This window comes from Ptychodera flava, chromosome 20 (assembly GCF_041260155.1).
Source record: "Ptychodera flava strain L36383 chromosome 20, AS_Pfla_20210202, whole genome shotgun sequence".
NCBI classification, from domain to species: Eukaryota; Metazoa; Hemichordata; class Enteropneusta; family Ptychoderidae; genus Ptychodera; species Ptychodera flava.
Window position 1 is genome coordinate 7,396,600 of NC_091947.1, and position 17,849 is coordinate 7,414,448.

General features: G+C 37.9%; 1 protein-coding gene across 5 annotated transcripts in view; it reads right to left on the reverse strand.

The window, feature by feature from the left end:
• Window positions 1-17,849, reverse strand: part of LOC139119891 (dopamine receptor 2-like) — a 55,954-nt gene that overhangs the window by 15,130 nt on the left and 22,975 nt on the right. Inside the window, exon 1 of one of the 5 annotated variants that reach the window (XM_070683831.1) lies at window positions 12,378-12,428. The exons of 2 other annotated variants lie outside the window; for them this stretch is intronic. The gene's annotated coding sequence lies outside the window, so the exon portion shown is untranslated. Of the gene's footprint in view, window positions 1-662; window positions 968-12,377; window positions 12,429-17,849 lie in introns of those variants that run through there. 2 more of the 5 variants (XM_070683829.1, XM_070683828.1) reach the window with 2 other exon arrangements.

The window sequence follows — 17,849 nt, forward strand, 5'->3', positions numbered from 1 at the left end:
TTTCGTTAGGGAATCAATAACAGTTTACTAAAATATTAGTCTCCAACCTCGCCGACACTTTTTTCTCGGTCAGACCGAGGAAATAACGTACACATTCCGGAACGAAAAACGCCACAAGTATGCGTGCATCAATCTAAAATGAAACCCTTCAACCTACTTTCACACGAAAACAATTAACTAAGTATGAATACATGTAATAATTCCCACAAATTAATGTCATTGGGGTGAGTTTTTATAGTTTTGCGGTCGCTGAAAGTCGGCCACCCCATGAGAATAAATAATTCATGTGTGTGTGTGAAAAGATGTGATTTTGTGATATGTAATACCGAATTACGAATTGTTTGATTTTCAGATGGATAGAGTTTCACGGGCGTGGATGCCACAATGTCGTGACTTAGACTCGATCTCTTTTTTGATTGCCACTCATATTTTCTGTTTTGACAGATATGCACTCAAATGTCGCAAGCAGTCAAACCAAAGGCACTCAAGTCGGGACGCAGTGAATGCTTTGAAACGAGTGCTGGACTGCGTGTGTTCCGTCACCCATTCCTGGGCCTGAGGTTAATGTTGTTTAGCAATTGTTTGTGGTAAATAATAGTGGATGTTAAACTTAGGGCCTTGGCTTGAATGCTGAAATGAAAGTTGATGGGGAAATAATTTACCTCAGCCTGGAAAGCAGGACTGTCTTCCGGTACGATATGATAGAAAACAAAAACAAGTCACGCTGACAGCTCGAACCAAGAAAAACCGCAATTCACGACGGAACTGGCTCATAAATAAAACAAAATGGTGACAACTCCTTGATGAAATGATAAGGATACTTGCAATGTTGCTCTGAAATTCTTTTCAGCTGTCAGCAATCCACAGGGACGGGTTCCTCTCTGGTTTGCAGCGGTGAACTGACAATTTGGTCCTCTGTGGAATCCCTGTCCCAATACCTTGAAATAGTTGTACACGCCTATACCTTTCTTCTCACATCCTTCAAAGGAAATAGATAATTTCCTACACAAAGCGGCTACCAAGTATTGAATTACGTCACTCCTCGTTCGTCAGAACCGTTTCATCGCGAACACTGAAGCGGAAACTCTCACAATCAGGCCCATTACAAAACATGAAATAATTAAGTGCTTATTCTTGTTCGGGGTAGATGCTAAAGCAATCTGCATAACATACGTCATCGATAACCATCGACGAACTTATTACAGCTCTTTGTTGAGGTATGTAAAACTGATAACAACAAAACGGTATACCTCGACTGGCAGTTTTTATCGTCATATTTACTCCTTGTGGAATATCGCCTTTGATCATGCATAGTCATATGAGAAGTTTTTGCGATGTTCATTGTCAAAATGTTTTCTGAGATAGTCTTTCACATCCACTTTACACAGCAGACCAAGCAGGGACATACCTTCTGGCATAAGAGAGTTGCCATTTGCAATAAATCTTTGATGTAATCGCAGACTGTAGAATTTTGAGATGCAATGGTACAAAGTGTATGTTATTAAAGTTATCGCGTTGCAAATCTGACTCTATCTGAATTACTTATTTTGAAAGCTGGTCACCCTTCACTCTGGTCTAACTGACCAGTGGCATGGCGTGCTTCAGCGTTAATAAGGCCTACCTGATTCCGCAAGCAAATTGTGTCTGAAATGAACTTAGCATGACAAGGGTAAATACGTCACCCAATAGATCCTTTCCTGGAGGGGTTTTCCACAACAAAAAGAGAGCGTGAAAGAGCTCGTTGAAAGAATTCCAATATCCCGTCGGTTTTGAAAGAAACAAAGAACTATGTCTCTGGTTAAAGTGATCGTTGAATATATATATATATATATATATATATATATATATATATATATATATATATATATATATATAAGGTTCTTTAAATACTGTACAGAAGAAGTTAAGCTATTATTTTTTTTCATATCTGGTATTTATTTGTCAATGTCCACTAGCATGATTGTATAATCCGCCAGGATGCATTTTGATGACGGATATTACTGATCCCATAGTGCAGGAATCCGTCTTGTCATCACGAATGGCATAATGTGGTCTTATACTGAGCACGTTTGATGTTAAGTTATTAAAACCAGATATGAACTAAAAATGCTCACGTGTTTCATCATATATTGCAGTTAATATGTGTAAATTTGAACCTTTGCCACATGTTTGCAACTTCATTGAAAATATTATGATCAACGTAATGAATAATAATCACCGCCGATTAGGTCATGAAGTATACAAATATGTAATTAGCTGAAATAAAAATATCAAAGTTCTTTTACTGCTGTCACTGTATCACCACTTTATATAGCAAGTGTAATTACCGTTGGCCAAGTCCTTCAATCATATATGCCGAGCTGTGAAAGCTCAAAAGATATGTAAATTATAAATTAGCTGACATGAAAATGTGAAATGACTTTTGATATTGTTTCAACCTGGTATAATCATCAATGTACATAGCATGTTTTGCCAACTTTGATCAAGTAAATCCAGTGTATATCCCTAATAAGCAAAGTTCATTAAATATGTAAATTAGGAATTGGCTTATGCTTAATGATTTTCCACAATGTTGTGTCATGGTATCTGCAATATATGTAGCAAGTTTTGTCAACTTTAGTCAAGTTGATTCAGATATATATCCCTAATTTGGAAAGTTTATTAAATATGCAAATTGGGAATTGGCTGAAGTAAAAATGTTTAATGACTTTCAAAAATGTTGTATCATAGTAGCTTCAATACATGTAGCAAGTTTCATCAACTTTGGTCCAGTCAATTTAAATATATATATCTCTAATTAGCAAAGTTCATTAAATATGTAAATTAGGAATTGGCTGCAGTTAAAACGCTTAATGACTTTCAATAATGTTAAATCATAGTATCTTTAAAATACATACCAAGTTTGGTCGATTTTGATCGAGTCAAATCAGACATATATCCCTGATTAGGAAAGTTCATTAAATATGCAAATTAGCAACTCTCTTTCATGTCACCCCTTAATAGTTCCCACTACTGATATATCTTGGTGTGATCAACATTTGTAGCAAATCTTATCAAATTGTGTGTAGTCGTTTTTAATGAATATCCGTTTTTTCTAAAATCATTAATTATGCAAATGAGCAAAAAGTATGCAAGCCAGACCCACCAAAAACTAATCAGTTCTTGCCGTTTGCTAACTGAATCTATGTACCAGATTTGATTCTGATCTGATAAGCCGTTTTTGAGATATCGGACCAACAGACAGACAGACAGACAGACAGACAGACAGACAGACAGACAGACACAGACACACAGACACACAGACAGACAGACAGCAGACAGACAGACAGACATCGCTGCGACATATGCTCACGTGTGTAAACACGTGAGCAAACAACGAACGCTGATGGAATCTATATATATGCTGTCCACGTTTGTGAAAGAAATGGATATGTCTTAATGTGGAACTTATAAAAATCTTTTTGCATTATGATTATATCAATCCCGGCTTCTGAAATTGGACAATTTCTGTCTAAACGGAAAATGCTTTGAGAATTCGACAGTCGAAAAGTTTCATTTCTTAATTTAAGGTAGAATGCGCCTCGGGGACAGATATTCGGACTCTCGGGGTTCATTGTAAAAGTCTTGGTGTGAGAAAATTTTCACCGGCTTAGTTTTTTCGAAATTCGAAAATTTTATTTTTCTCCATAGAGATAACACAGGGATGGAGACCATCTTGAATTTCAAATATCAGTAAATCTTAGGTTATTTGTTTCTCTAGTACTAAAATTTGCACGGTGACCCCCGATTTTTATTCGTGATTTTGAAAGAGAATGGTTGAAAGATTTCTTGAGGCAAGTTTGAGCAAAAGTTTAAGTTTTCACTTTCGAGACGCGAACTACCTTAAATAAACTTTGAAGCCGACAACTGTATTTTCGATCACATTCTATCGAAGCACAGATTGAAATTTGCATAGTGAATTGAAACTCTAACACAAACACACACGTGTCTCTCCAATCTGCATATACACTCCCCCTTAAATAAATATACAACAACTTTATTTTAGACACTTTACTTAAAAAGTAGCACACACAAACTTCGTATCGCGGAGACTTTGGCGAGAGAAACTCCCTGGTATAGTTACGGTCATTGAAACTGCCCCACTTTTGCCACACACAAACGTCCAGAGGCAAAACAGACTCCAATTACAACACGGCCTCAGAACAACTAGTACAAAGATGGCATACTTTCTTTTCGAAATTAACACGGCACCTGCAGCATTCACTGCGACATATCTAAGTTTCCGAAAAACTGCAAAGTAGAATTTAATGACTAGAATTACTGCACGAATAGCTATTTTGTTTGAGTCATGCTTCAATACGCAAAGACCTTTTTGTAAAAGTTATGCATGTTTCAAAAAGATTACACATTACTGTAGGCAGTCGGTATGATTTCAGTTTTACCGCCATCTAAATATTAGTTTGTCTTGAAGTGATAGAAAAGACTTCGTTTTAAGTAAAATGGAGGAAGACGCAATGATAATGGTGTTATTTCTCGCCCAGAGATAAAAAGCAGATCTCCACCCACGCGTTGTCATGACAACACAGCTGGTTAATTGTGAATGAAACGTGCCATGGAGTGGGCTGTAATTTTGTATTAAATTGGTTGAAGTTTTGCCACCTTAAAAGAAACGCCTGGTGGCCATTATTAATTTTCATTGGGACAGATATGACAAAACTTAATAACAGTGTCGTCAACATCAATCTGGGCTCTCTCGAACGCTATCTCTCCTGTGGATAAGAAAACCACAGTAAACTGTAGAAAACTTTTACAAATCTCCATAATTACAGGCGTGTCATTGATCTAGATCTGTCCTCAATGTGAACATTCCTTACAATCTGGAGCAAAATTAAGCAAATAATATACAAATGAGCCAAAATGTTTCTAATATACGTGGTGTTTCATAGTCAGTTATATTGGGTCAGTTCTTCCCAGTTTCTCCCGTCAAAAGAAAAGCAAAAGCTGAAAAGAGGGTACTACGGTTATTTTATCCCCGGATAATCATCATCTTGAAAGTAGAGTTGTTTCGCAAACACAAACCAAACCATAAGTAGCTCGGTGGAAATTTTACCCAGTCACGCAATCGCAACAGAATAATTTGAAAAGCCTTCACAAACATCTACCGACTATACAAGAAAATGTACAGCTTTTAATCTTGTTGGTTTATTTTCTGATTACGACATCGACTTGGCATTATCTTACAAGTAAAAATTAGTAGCGTTGTGATAAAACTACCTTCGTTCATTTTTACTCGGTCTTGTCTACCCACTGTTAAAACACCAAAGCTGAAATTTCCATGCGTGTATGTTCAACAACAACACCAACAACAACAACAACAAAAACAACAACAGCAACAACAACAAAAACAACAACAGCAACAACAACGATGAAAAACGTTATACAAGCAACTTCCTGTAAACCTACAGTTTGCACAGAATCTTCCTCCAACGACAAATGAGAGAGTATAAGATAAAATCCTTGAAAAGGCATGCAATTAAAGTAGTTTCGACCAATCGGAATACCATATGGCCATCACGTGACTTATATAGAGACAGACAAACCAGGTTATGTTTTTCACCACGTGACGACTGACAGACTATTCGTATTATGTATTTATTTAAAGAGAAACCCTTCACATGAAGCAAAAATCTGCCTTTGGCATTACCCTAGGGACGCATCACGCTTTTCTTCTCCTGTATCTATTTCTTATACGTTTCCGTTATAATGTTAGAATACACGGTATTAGGCTTCATGTCTCCATAATGAAAAGTAATGTATCAAAATGCCAAAGGCACCATTACCAAGGTTAAATACCATGGGTTAGTTAATTTGATACTGTCATTCGACCAAGTAAAGATCTATTCGCGGCATTCCCGTGGAGTTCAAAAACATTGCCCGCCGTAGAGCTGAACACAGCTAGTCTACTCGATGAGAGCCAGAATAAATTTAGTAAGGCACAAATCTACGCGTTGTGAACGACACAGTGCGAATTGCTAGAAAGGCATTCACCAGTCCCTTTACATCATTCTTCGAGATGTTTTCAGAGCGCAGAGTATTCCATTTGCCTTTATCAGACTTCCACATGGACCCGATTACCTCTCTCCCATCCCACATTCGTCATTGCCTCGTTTTCTTACATTACCACCATTTTATCACGACGTGGCGATTTTATAACTAGGCCACCTAGATGCAATCATAACATCGCAGTAATAGAGTATGCGATACCACCCCTTCCTACACACATAAAATGATAAACAAAAAATTGTTCCTATGCCCCTTGTATTAATTTTCACGGGCCTAAGGTAACGCTGGTCGTAAATTAACATTTAAGAAAATAAAAAAATGTATTCTATCACCTATCGTCTTGTGGCGGGAGCTGAATGACCTTGCAATCGTGCAAATAGAATGTCGTGTAACTCGCTTTAATTGGATCCTAAGTGATCCCCTGCCGAGTTATCTCTCATGTCTATTTTTCCCGTGGTAAGAATTGCATATCAAATTGCATGTACATGCTCTGAAGACTAGCAGAGTTGGTATCTACCATCCCTGTATCATTGTAAGAGCTATGATCCTGCCTGCTTTCAAGAGATTAGCTTGTTTGTTGGTTGGTTGGTTGGTATACGTACTTAGTTACGGTTTTATGTTTGTAGAAAGTCGACTTTGACTTTTGCTTGCAGATACCTTAGAGCTAGAGCAAAACGGAGGTTTAGGCAGTACTGTGATCATATTTTTATTTTGCAAATTAGTTCCTAGGTTGGTTTTGTCCATTTAAGTCTAATTTTTGAAGACAAGTTTAATGCTAGGGATCACTTCACCTTTGATAAGAGCGGGTAGAAAGATGAGACCTTCGAGTGGAATGATAACCGTGAGCAACGGTCAAATGGCGTATCAGCGTCACACATTAGAAATATCGCCATGGTAACCGTAATGACCAACGCTAACTTATCATATTTTCTGTAAGTTATATTCCATAATCGTGAAATCACCGCTGATCAGGCGATCTGAACGACTCTGCGTTTAGATTGTGCATATCACGGTGCACCTCAGACGAATACTGGACAATATCACGTGCCCTGAATGGAGGAAAGTTCACCGTCTCTAATAGAACGTGCAGACATGATTTTTAGAGTAAAATCGTCCTGTTAAATGAAGATTATAAGTAGTTTTGTTTTGGGGTGGCACTGAGAATTAGATGGAATGAGCAAATGGTCTTATCAAACACCTACTTTCCTTAGGATTTTGAATGTATCATTAAATTGAATTCTATCATCGTTTCCTGTATGGTATCCATGCAATTCTTCCAAAACGAAGGAAAATGTCGATCTCATTAGAAAATGCATGATACCATTCTAAGTCACTAACAGATTGTACTTTGGGGCTTCAGGAGGCAGTAGGTCGAACTGGAAAGCCTTGCAATTCGGAATATCAAATGAGCGACTCATGACTGTCTAAAGTTGAACAAACGGGATAGTTGAAATGGTATTTGAAATACTTTGAGATATTTAATATACATAGATAAAGTCATGTTATCAAATAATTTAGTGGAACAATTACAAATATATATAAGTACATGTGCTACCGATGTTGTACAATGAACGAACCATAGACAGTAGAGGGGGGAATGAATGAATGAACCGATGGCTTATAATAGTTGCCGGTGCTATTTCTAGCACTTTTAAAATTGTTGTATTTGTCACAACGAAGTCCACATTTACTTGTCGAATATATTGATACCGACTGTTACCTTGTCGCTGTTTTGTTTGATATCAGTAGATGGAAAATCATCTGTCTGTTTAACCGTCCACTAAGCTCAGCTGACTTACATGTGTCACGTACTTACTCTCAAATGTAACCATACTTGGACTTTTTTCTTATGTTTTTCGGTTTGTGAAAGTCGCTGCAGCATATATTCTGTCAGCTCATTAGCATATATTGTCAGCTCTTTAGCATATATTCTGTAAGCTCAGTAGTGTACATTTCTCGTATATGTCAGAAATCAAAGATTTTCAAATGTTGTCTGTCCCCTGCCAGGACTGAAGTTCGCCATCTCTTTCAGCGTGTTTCAAGCCCTTGAACAATAGAAATGACCGCGTAAAAAAGTACAAATTCGACATGATAATATGCCCAGGTAGCTACTTTGTCCCCATAAAACGACCTTTGTATTTGGGATAAAAAACTCAGGTCACATTGTAAGAAACTATTAAAAATTTACTGGATGACATGTAGAAAACTATGTGAAGAATGGCTCGCCAATAACTTATACATGTTAGTCGGGTTGATACACACGGAATATGTAATTACCCACATTATCTATTGTAGCGTAACTTGTCAATCTAAGAGATATAAGAAGGCGCCTTAAATAGTTCGCTCACAGATTCATAGCAACATCTAGGCTCGTTCAAGGACTGACATTAGTACCGCGTTGTTGGGTTTCTCTGTGGCTGGACATTGTTAAGATTATTTAGAAATGGTAAACCGTCTGGTGGCCGATACGTGCCAATACAATAGCACTCAAATTTCGGATTTAATGATCTAGATTGGCACAAACGATTTAATAAGCAGACTGAAAAGTTAATAGTAAAATTCTGTATAGACCTCTGCTCTGTACTGTACTGTATCAAAACCTACAATTTCAGAGTCTGTAAACGATGTCATGCAGTAGAAAATGACAATTTAAGAATACATCAACGTTACAATTTTTAATTCCTGTCACTGTTTATCTAATGAGGAATGGTAGTTCTGCATAGACATTTGAAGTGTCCGAAAAAAGTCTTACATAGTATGTATATAAGAAATAGAAGCAAACGCTAACCACGCAAAATCTGTTCTTGTATTATTGGATTCGATCCAAATATTGCGAATTTATCCGTATATTTTAAATTTTCACATAATACAACGCTTTCATTTCTTGCGGTAAGGAGATAATTCAGGATTGGACAGCATACCAGGGTGTCTGCGGCGCTTATGGGCACCAGGAGAATCGTTTCAATTCTTCCGTAAGATGATATAACTTTGAGTCATGTCAAAATATTCTATAGCTCATAAACTTAATTAGGTTAAATTTGATGCTATCTTGTTATGACATGTTCTGATTCTTCTTTAGGCATCAGTTTTTTTTCTCCATGTTGCGTGAGATCCGGCATCAATCCTTTGTGTCATAACGCAGATTGTGTCGGCCAGCAAAAAAAGGGTCAAAAGGTCTCATTTTACGGTCAATGAGAGACGACGTAGAATATTGCATATCAAGCACTCAAATTTCTCGTTGGGACGTTAATAGCCAGCCTCAATTTGTGTAAAATAACTTTTGTAGGGAACATCGAAATTTTCAATTTGTCGGCAACGTCATCTCAAGTCGATGCACGTGCCAGTCATTGACTTCAATAACATGAAGTTGTATTGTAAAAAATGGCACAATAATCTATGGCAACAAAAATGCCCATGTTCCTGGCGGTCGACCTAGATGTTGCCGTACTCTGAAGAGTGGCGGGTCACAAGGTCACGTAATGCACAGAACGCATTTTGTGAGCCGTGATTGGAATACTGAATACATTTCGAGTACTTCACATTGATGAGTCGCAGTTACAAAGATAATCGGCAAAGGAGAGCTTTCCACGTGACCTACTTAAAGACATTTCATTTTTCTTGGCTCAACCTCAGAGTGACACGCCAGATTTTGATGACAAAGATAACAAATCAAGGGTTTTTTAGAGCAGGTGTTCCTTTCTCTGACACACTTTCCAATTGTTAACAGGACATGTAGATCAACGTCGCAAAGTCCGCCTTGTAGTATTCAGCTTTGTGACAGTCTCTAATGACAATACGAAAGATGATTACTGACAGCGATTTCCGGAAAGGACCAGACATGGTACGATATCATTGAAAAAATTAAAAAATGCCAAATTTCAAGATTTTTTTCGCTGAAAATAATGGTTCGTTTTTCATTCACGAGCACAGTCAATTATCATGCAGTTTCCACAGAGTGTTTTCGCCCGGCTAATCACCTGTGACTTTATTTTCTGTAACCTTGCGCTGAGTTACCGTGACGGGACCTGCACCAACATCACCAAAAAAATTGCGAAATCTACAGGTAAGGCGTTATCCTTTTCAGCACGTCGACGATCAAACTTGGTTTAGCCGTTCGAAGAAACGAAAACAAAAGCGAATTTGATGTAGGTATAGTGGTACAAAAGTTGGAGCTAGATATTTTGGGATGTTAGAAAATGGCTTGCTGTTTGATAAATTTTAGTATTCCATCATGAATTGACCGCACATCTCAAAGCATTTAATTTTAAATGGTTGAAATTGAAAGCAAATTGTGTCGTTCAAAAAACCCAAGTTTCGTGGCTTAAATTTTATTTAAAAAACCTTTCCACCGAATGAATTTCATCGATGATAAAACTGCAATCTTATCTTGCCATCTGGGTCACCGGTAAATCTGTGTTCATGCAGCATTTGTCGTAAACATCGTGACGATGGAAAGATCGCCGAAGTTCAAATGAAATAAGCTATTGTGAAAGGCGTAATGACATAGATAAAAATGACCGAAATTGTGTACTGAATCTCAAAGACCAACTTTGATTTAATTGGCCCAACGCTTAAGGGAGACAACAATCCCTCTCTGGGGTGGCTTTTCCGACGTACAGCGAGAGCTAACGAGATCTTTTTCACGCAGTTGTACTTTTAACAAGCGGGTAACCGCTCACGATCAGTATTTGGAAACGATAATTAGCGAGCTGACAACAGCGACGGGTCACGATGGCGACACGATTTCAATGCCGATACAGCTCAGTGCTACTGCTTTGTGTGTGTTGTCCAGCATCTCCGATGTTACAACTGCAGAACACACAGGATGGCGAAGAATAAACAGATATAAAAAGGGCGACGATGACACTTTGGTGTGATTCTATTTAAAACCTTTCATTGACACAAGGGCTACAGAATAGCCCATTGGCTCACTATGTAACAAGACAATACTCCGTAGACTAAAACATAGAAGACGTGGCCCGTCCAACAAACAGTCACCGTTCGTAGTCAATAACCAATAATGGTGCGAAATTGTACACACACCCCACTACCTGAAATTGCACACAGGAAATCTTACACACCAGACTGCGATGTGTGTGTGTGTGTGTGTGTGTGTGTATGTATATATATATATATATATATATATATATATATATATATATATATATATATATATATATATATATATATATATAATATATGCGTTTGTGTATGTATATACATATATAAGTCACATGTCTTATGTAATAGTATACGCACAATAGAGTATCATGACACGTTACACAGACGTACATGAAATGTTATCTTGAATACTGAGGGGTTTATCACCGATGGATTATCAGGATGACTATTTCGAGGATTTAAAATCATTTAGGTAAGATATTCCTGGCTCCTCAAGGGCGCTGATCACACCCCGCTACATCAATGTTTGATGGTACTATTGATTCTTTGAGGTGAACCTTGGAAAGTTAAGTCCATGAAGTGGTAAATGTAATGACCACTTCTTGCTTCGAAAGTGATCAGATCTTACAAAGCGAAGTTATAATGATTAAAAATTCTCTTTACCGAACTATATATTTTGCCGTTGCGCATTGTGTTTCAGTTTTCAGCAACTCTTGGCCAGTCAACAAGTCTTAAGTCACGTGACAATGACACAACTCACATATCGCCTGATGATCGCCATGATGAGTGAAACTTGAGTTGCAAACACTTTTTAAGACTCAAGATGTTGTTATTTTCATATGTGTATTTAACAATGTACATAAATATTCTTGCTTACATTTACGTATCGATAAAATGACAAGCATGCATATATCTAGACATACATACATATTACATAATACATACATACATACATACATACATACATACATACATACATACATACATACATACATACATACATACATACATACATACATACATACATACATACATACATACATACATACATACATACATACATACATACATACATACATACATACATACATACATACATACATACATACATACATACATACATACATACGTGTACATACTCTCACACCATGACCTTGTTTGATACAATTTTGTCGTTTTCCTTTTGACACCAGTCAACATCACTTACGAATGATCCTTGGTTACTTGCAAGGAAGGCATTTTCAGGACGAGTATAAAATGAACGTAGGGTGCCATCAACAATATGCAATTCTCTGAAAGTGGTGTGTTTGAGAAATAAGTGGCAATGGCAATACTGCTGACACAAAAACGCATTAGAAAGAATTCATTAATTCTGACAACTACCGCACACGAGGAAATCCATGCTGTCTTACCAGACGACGCTCATCAGCACGTGCTTCGTATGTCCTGTCTGATCTCACAATGATGGGCCGAGCTGGTTAAGCGAGTTATTAAGCGGACCATTTCAAATTTACTTATATGCGCATGCGTGCAGCTTTTACAGTCAGTGACTGAGATGAACAACCTGGTGACGTAATTTACTTCATTTTTCCAAGCCATTTTTCGATCGATCATACCTGAATCGCACACCTAGTGATTGAACGATGATATGGTTTGTTTAAGTTAGAATAAAAAATGGGAATTTGAATTTCTTGGTAACCGAAACGCCGACTGACAGATCTATAGTTCATGATCCGCTTGCGTGGAGAATGACTTATCATTTCAAATGACGTCGCCCCGAACTTTGTCAGATAACGGTTTTGTGGAAGAAAGTTGATCTGTGTATAGAGTTGAAGATTGAAGAAAATGAAGAGTTCTTTTACACAAACCGTAGAAACATTGACTTACCGAAGGTAGTAGCCTGAATATTATCAAGCACTGAAATTAATTAGACACGAATTTCAGTTAACTTTATACCTCGCTCTAAAAGATACTGTGTTTGGCAAAATTTTTACACCTCATGGTGATTTTCCATCGAATCAAAGAGAGAATACACAGAATATGATTTCGTGATGGCGGATATTAACTCCATGATGATGCAGAAATATGCGCAATCAGAACGCTGATGTCTGTTTATCGGGAGAAATAATCACGAACCAATGCGACCGCTGTAGCTCACAGCTGCTCTCTGCTTTTCAACTCTAAATAATCTAATTTGCGTGTTGCTCATAAGGAACAAGGCTTTTAACAATATCAGAGTACAATTGGCCGGTGAACGTTTACGATCTATACGTTACTTATCCACTCTCCTCTTCGCTCAGCCAGTTAACATCAGCATCACTGCTTTCTATTGCATGAAATGATGGCGATTTCAATGTTTTGTCTGTTAAAATGCAACCGGCGTTTATTGTCAAATGTGTGTACAAAACGTTACTTATAACTTCTTGTGTCTATTTTGAATTTTTTTTTTTAAAAAAAAAATTATTTTCGACGCATGAATTAACTGGGTCGATCTCGTTTTGTTGACTTTGATAATGTACTTCCTCCAAGTGTCACTGCCAAATCATTGTTACTATTAACCACTTTTTTCCCATCATGCAATGTGCATACGAGACATTGTGCACAAGAATATAAAACAAGATATCGGTCACACCATGGCCTTGTCCTATATTTCGTTGTGTGTGTGTGCGTTTTCAAAGGAACTAGCAGTGCATGGTGCTTACATTAATTTATGTGTTCCATAGTATGAACAGTCGAGCGAGAAAGTCGAAGTAATTTCCCAGATGGTGATCCCGTGTTTCCTTCTGTTTGAAAATAAAATGCTTCGAGGTTAAATGTTACTTGTAGGCGTCAAGCCAATCCACTAAATGGTGTAACATTGAAAGAAGGGTAATGATCCATTCTGCGATAGATGTTATGAAATCATCTCTTATAAACCAGTTTCCAGTAACTGTTGGCGTTACCCCAGCATCTGGGTGAAAAGTAACAATTGCTACAGTGGTAAACGCATTCGTCTGTGTGTGGCAATCGGCGCCGATGCACATGTACAACCCAGAGGCCAAACCAAGTCCGACCGTCACGGTTTGCTTGTCGTCGGAGTCTTTAACGAGGTCTACATTCTCACATTTTTCACAAGCCGTAGTACGGACTTTAGACACTTATACCGGGAGTGGAAATTTTGAAAAAGAGTGAACGACTACATTGGGGAATATCAACGTCAGCTGATGCATGATGCGGCGAGTTACACTGTAGCAAAATAGAGCGATTACCACAGCGCCATCAACGCCTGCGAGGTCTACACATGTAGCTTCAGAACCGTCTTTTGATCATTTGAACACTACTGAAAATTTCTTTGAGAGTAATGTATATAATCTACATTGACCGCTTACTCATCCCCATTATACCTTTTCACGTTCGAATAAGGTTATGCCATGCAACTTTTCGGCTTCAGAGCGGGTTACTCTGTCAGAATGTAAACAATCACGGCTTTTAAAACAGCAAAAAGAAACTCCTGCCAAGTTAAAGGGATATAGTCGTCGGAACTGCGCTAAAAAGTCGTATGGGACCAATACGACCAATGGCAACAATGTATCCAAGGCACAATGGTGATAGATGACAGTTAAAACATGTCTGTCATAATCTATCATCGTATATTTAAATGTTTCAGCTATGATGATGAGGTGCATCTTGATATCGTGTACGAAATACATTTTTTGTAAATAAGAACCTCGCACAGGCGCAGTTTCGACGACTATATCCCTTTAAGCAGAAAACTTATCTTTGAGCAACCATTGATTAATACTGCAATTTATTGTTTATCATTACTTTTTTTCTTAAAGTCGCATTATGATTGATTATTTGTGTCGAACAGTTACCAAGACAACGACAAGTTAAGGTCAGGGGTTTTCTCACAATGTCGGATGAAATGGCCTTCCTTTGTTAAGACGTAGCATACTTCCATTTGAATTAAAAGCCGGCACCCATTTCACGATGAAATCATGGTATTTAGACATGTTACCGGTAACTGAACCTTACACCAAACGTTACGTTGTCCCATTTCTCAGAGTACAGATTTCATGGCACTAAGAATTTCTGTTGTAGAATCACTTCATCCATCGCTACTAGGTTAACGGTCTTTCAGAGCAGTCGTCATGACAACTGTATTGACAATATCAAAGTTTTTTTGGTTTAGACATTGTAGGTACTGTTTATTATTTTCCAATTTGTTTCTTCTCTGTGATTTTTGTATGGCATGCAGCTCGGAGATGGGGACACATGCCTGAAGTTTTCTGAGGAGTTCCATGGCTGGTAATACTCTGCAGGCTCACCACTGTTTGGATTTTCTGCAAGTTCTTAACAATATAATCTTAAGAACACTAAGACACATTTGAAAATGCACTGAGAAGCGTTGCTCAGAATCGTTTATCGGACGTCGGTCGTCCCAAACCGACCAAGAAGATTTTTATATAAATCTACTTATCAGGACTCTAGAGATTAAAAAAAATGTAAAGCCATAACATCAGTTGCATAACTGCTATTATGTCATTACATATTGAGGTTGTGGTATATCTGGGGGTTTTTTTTCATTTTTTTGTAATCTCACGGTAAGATCAGCCTAGTCAACTGATAACAAGAGCAATCAAGAATACCGCAGAGTAACGATTCAGAGACTCGCTTTAGGCAAGAACGTAATTCAGCGAATCACACGTCATAAGATTGTTGAAAACGCTGGCGGTGAAATCGTTCGTGAAATATTGTGTAAACGGAGTTCCATATATTAAACGCACATCAAAGATAACAAAATGTTCTTTCCTTTCACAGGTGTATTCATGATCAATTGAGATTGAGTACAACTTCCACAGTAATCTAGAAAATCCGGTATCTGTTATTGCAGTAGGACGCTTCTGATTGTTTCACACGAAATAAGGGTATTGCCTGTCATATCACAGATGTCAGGATGAAAAATTATCGAAATGCGAAGACCAGCAGTGGTGATGGATTTGGCGCCTCTGCTTTGTTGTCACCCGCCTTTAGAAATCGGTTGGCTTTTTTCCATCGCAGGCTGTCTTTGACGTATGAGAACCAGGTGTCTGAAGGAACTGGCATAGTCTGATAACGTATTCGGTAGGGTGTTATGCTTATGTTGTGATCAGTCGGCAAGGCCAAGCTAAACTGCAAACACCCCCGGTTCTACTTTTAGAATGCAACGTGATTTTGATTTTGCAGTCATACTTCCTTGGAGTACTGTACTGTCTTCATCAGCAGATACAGGAATTTTATCATCATATGGCAGACGGTAATACTCAACGAGCGGAATTACTTAATTTGAATTGGCTCGTTCATGCTGAAAAAACTATCAACAAACAAACCAAATGATGGAAGTCGACAGTGTGAAAGAGAAAGCAATGAAGTTCTGCGTCGATTCTGCTGTGATAAATTCTTCGGAGAATATTTAAACCTCGTATTCTCAGCTCCGATGTAGTCTTTGGGTGCTATTAGTTACATGTATGTTGGGAACGTTATCGGGAAACTTATCACATGTCTGAATGAGACGATGTGTAATTATCTAGATCTTCAAACAAGAGTCTCCTTAGTCGTGCTCATCAAACCTGGAATCTCTGACTTAAGGGAGAACAGAAAGCTTTTCGGCGGCACAAACAACATCGAACACCGCCCTTCGAATAAAGCGGTCCTTCTGTAGTGCTTTTTACGATATACTTTGAGTTTTAACTCATTATTGAGTCCAATCATGCAGACCTTTAAGCTATATTGATTGGCCTATGTTTCGTATAAACAAACATCCAAAGTGTTGAAGTTTCTTAATCTTTCTAATTTCAAAGTTTAATCACGGTAAATTGATTCGTCTCTAGCCACGGTAACGCTCGCGTAAGTCATTATTTGACACGTGACATTTTTGTAATTTACGTGTCTTTGGAAAACCCACACTGTGCGCAGCACAAACGCTCTGTAACCACACTTTGCGCAGTACAAACGCTCTGTTCCTTTCAAATGTTCACATTATATACATACTAAATTTACATGTGGCAAAATTCAGCTTGTCATATTTAAGTCTTGCTCACTTTGAAACCAAGCGTTAGTTGGTAGACGCCACAGAAAAGAGCAAAATGGTAAATTGTACACATCCAGGACATAACATACGCTGAATCTTGTACACAAACACTTATTTTCTTGCAGTCGTTCATATATAAATTAAACTTTGCTGCCTGTTTTTCGCAACTTGTCTACGTGCTGTCACACTTAAACAAGCATATTGCATCTTAAACATCCGTTTGGAAAGTCGCAAAAATGTATGAACGGTTATAATACAGTATTACCTCGACATTTTAATGCGCAGTGACGGAATACATCTCCTCAATGTACCCTGAACAGCATATTGGACTTTGATATTGCAATGTTTATGTCAATACGCCTGAGGCGAACGGGCGAAAGTGTTTAATTTTCACATCAAAGTGTAAATAATTTGCAAATGCTTATTTCAGTTTCCTTTCCTCATGTTTACCCGTAATTACCGAGGATCAACGGCCAGTGCGTGATAATTGCGAAAATCACAAGCTGTTATCTTTGTGTAAATAAAAAATGCAGCAAAATTATTTGAAGTTCTTGATCAGCAGGCACAGCTGTTTGTTTGTGCTGTTAACAAGTTTACATATCATCTAGAACACAGGCGGGTGACACACATACCTCACTGTTATTATGACGTAATCAGGTAATACTGAATCGCTATTGGCAAAATATTGTGGGAATGCTGCTCTTTGGCCAAGCGATAGGAAGTGATTGTACACAGAGAAGATGCGATAAGATAAGTCATATGAGATGAGCGCTGCTCCGGCGCTCCTATCAAGAAAGAGAGCGGCTCGAGCTCGATCTTATCAACGTTATCTGTG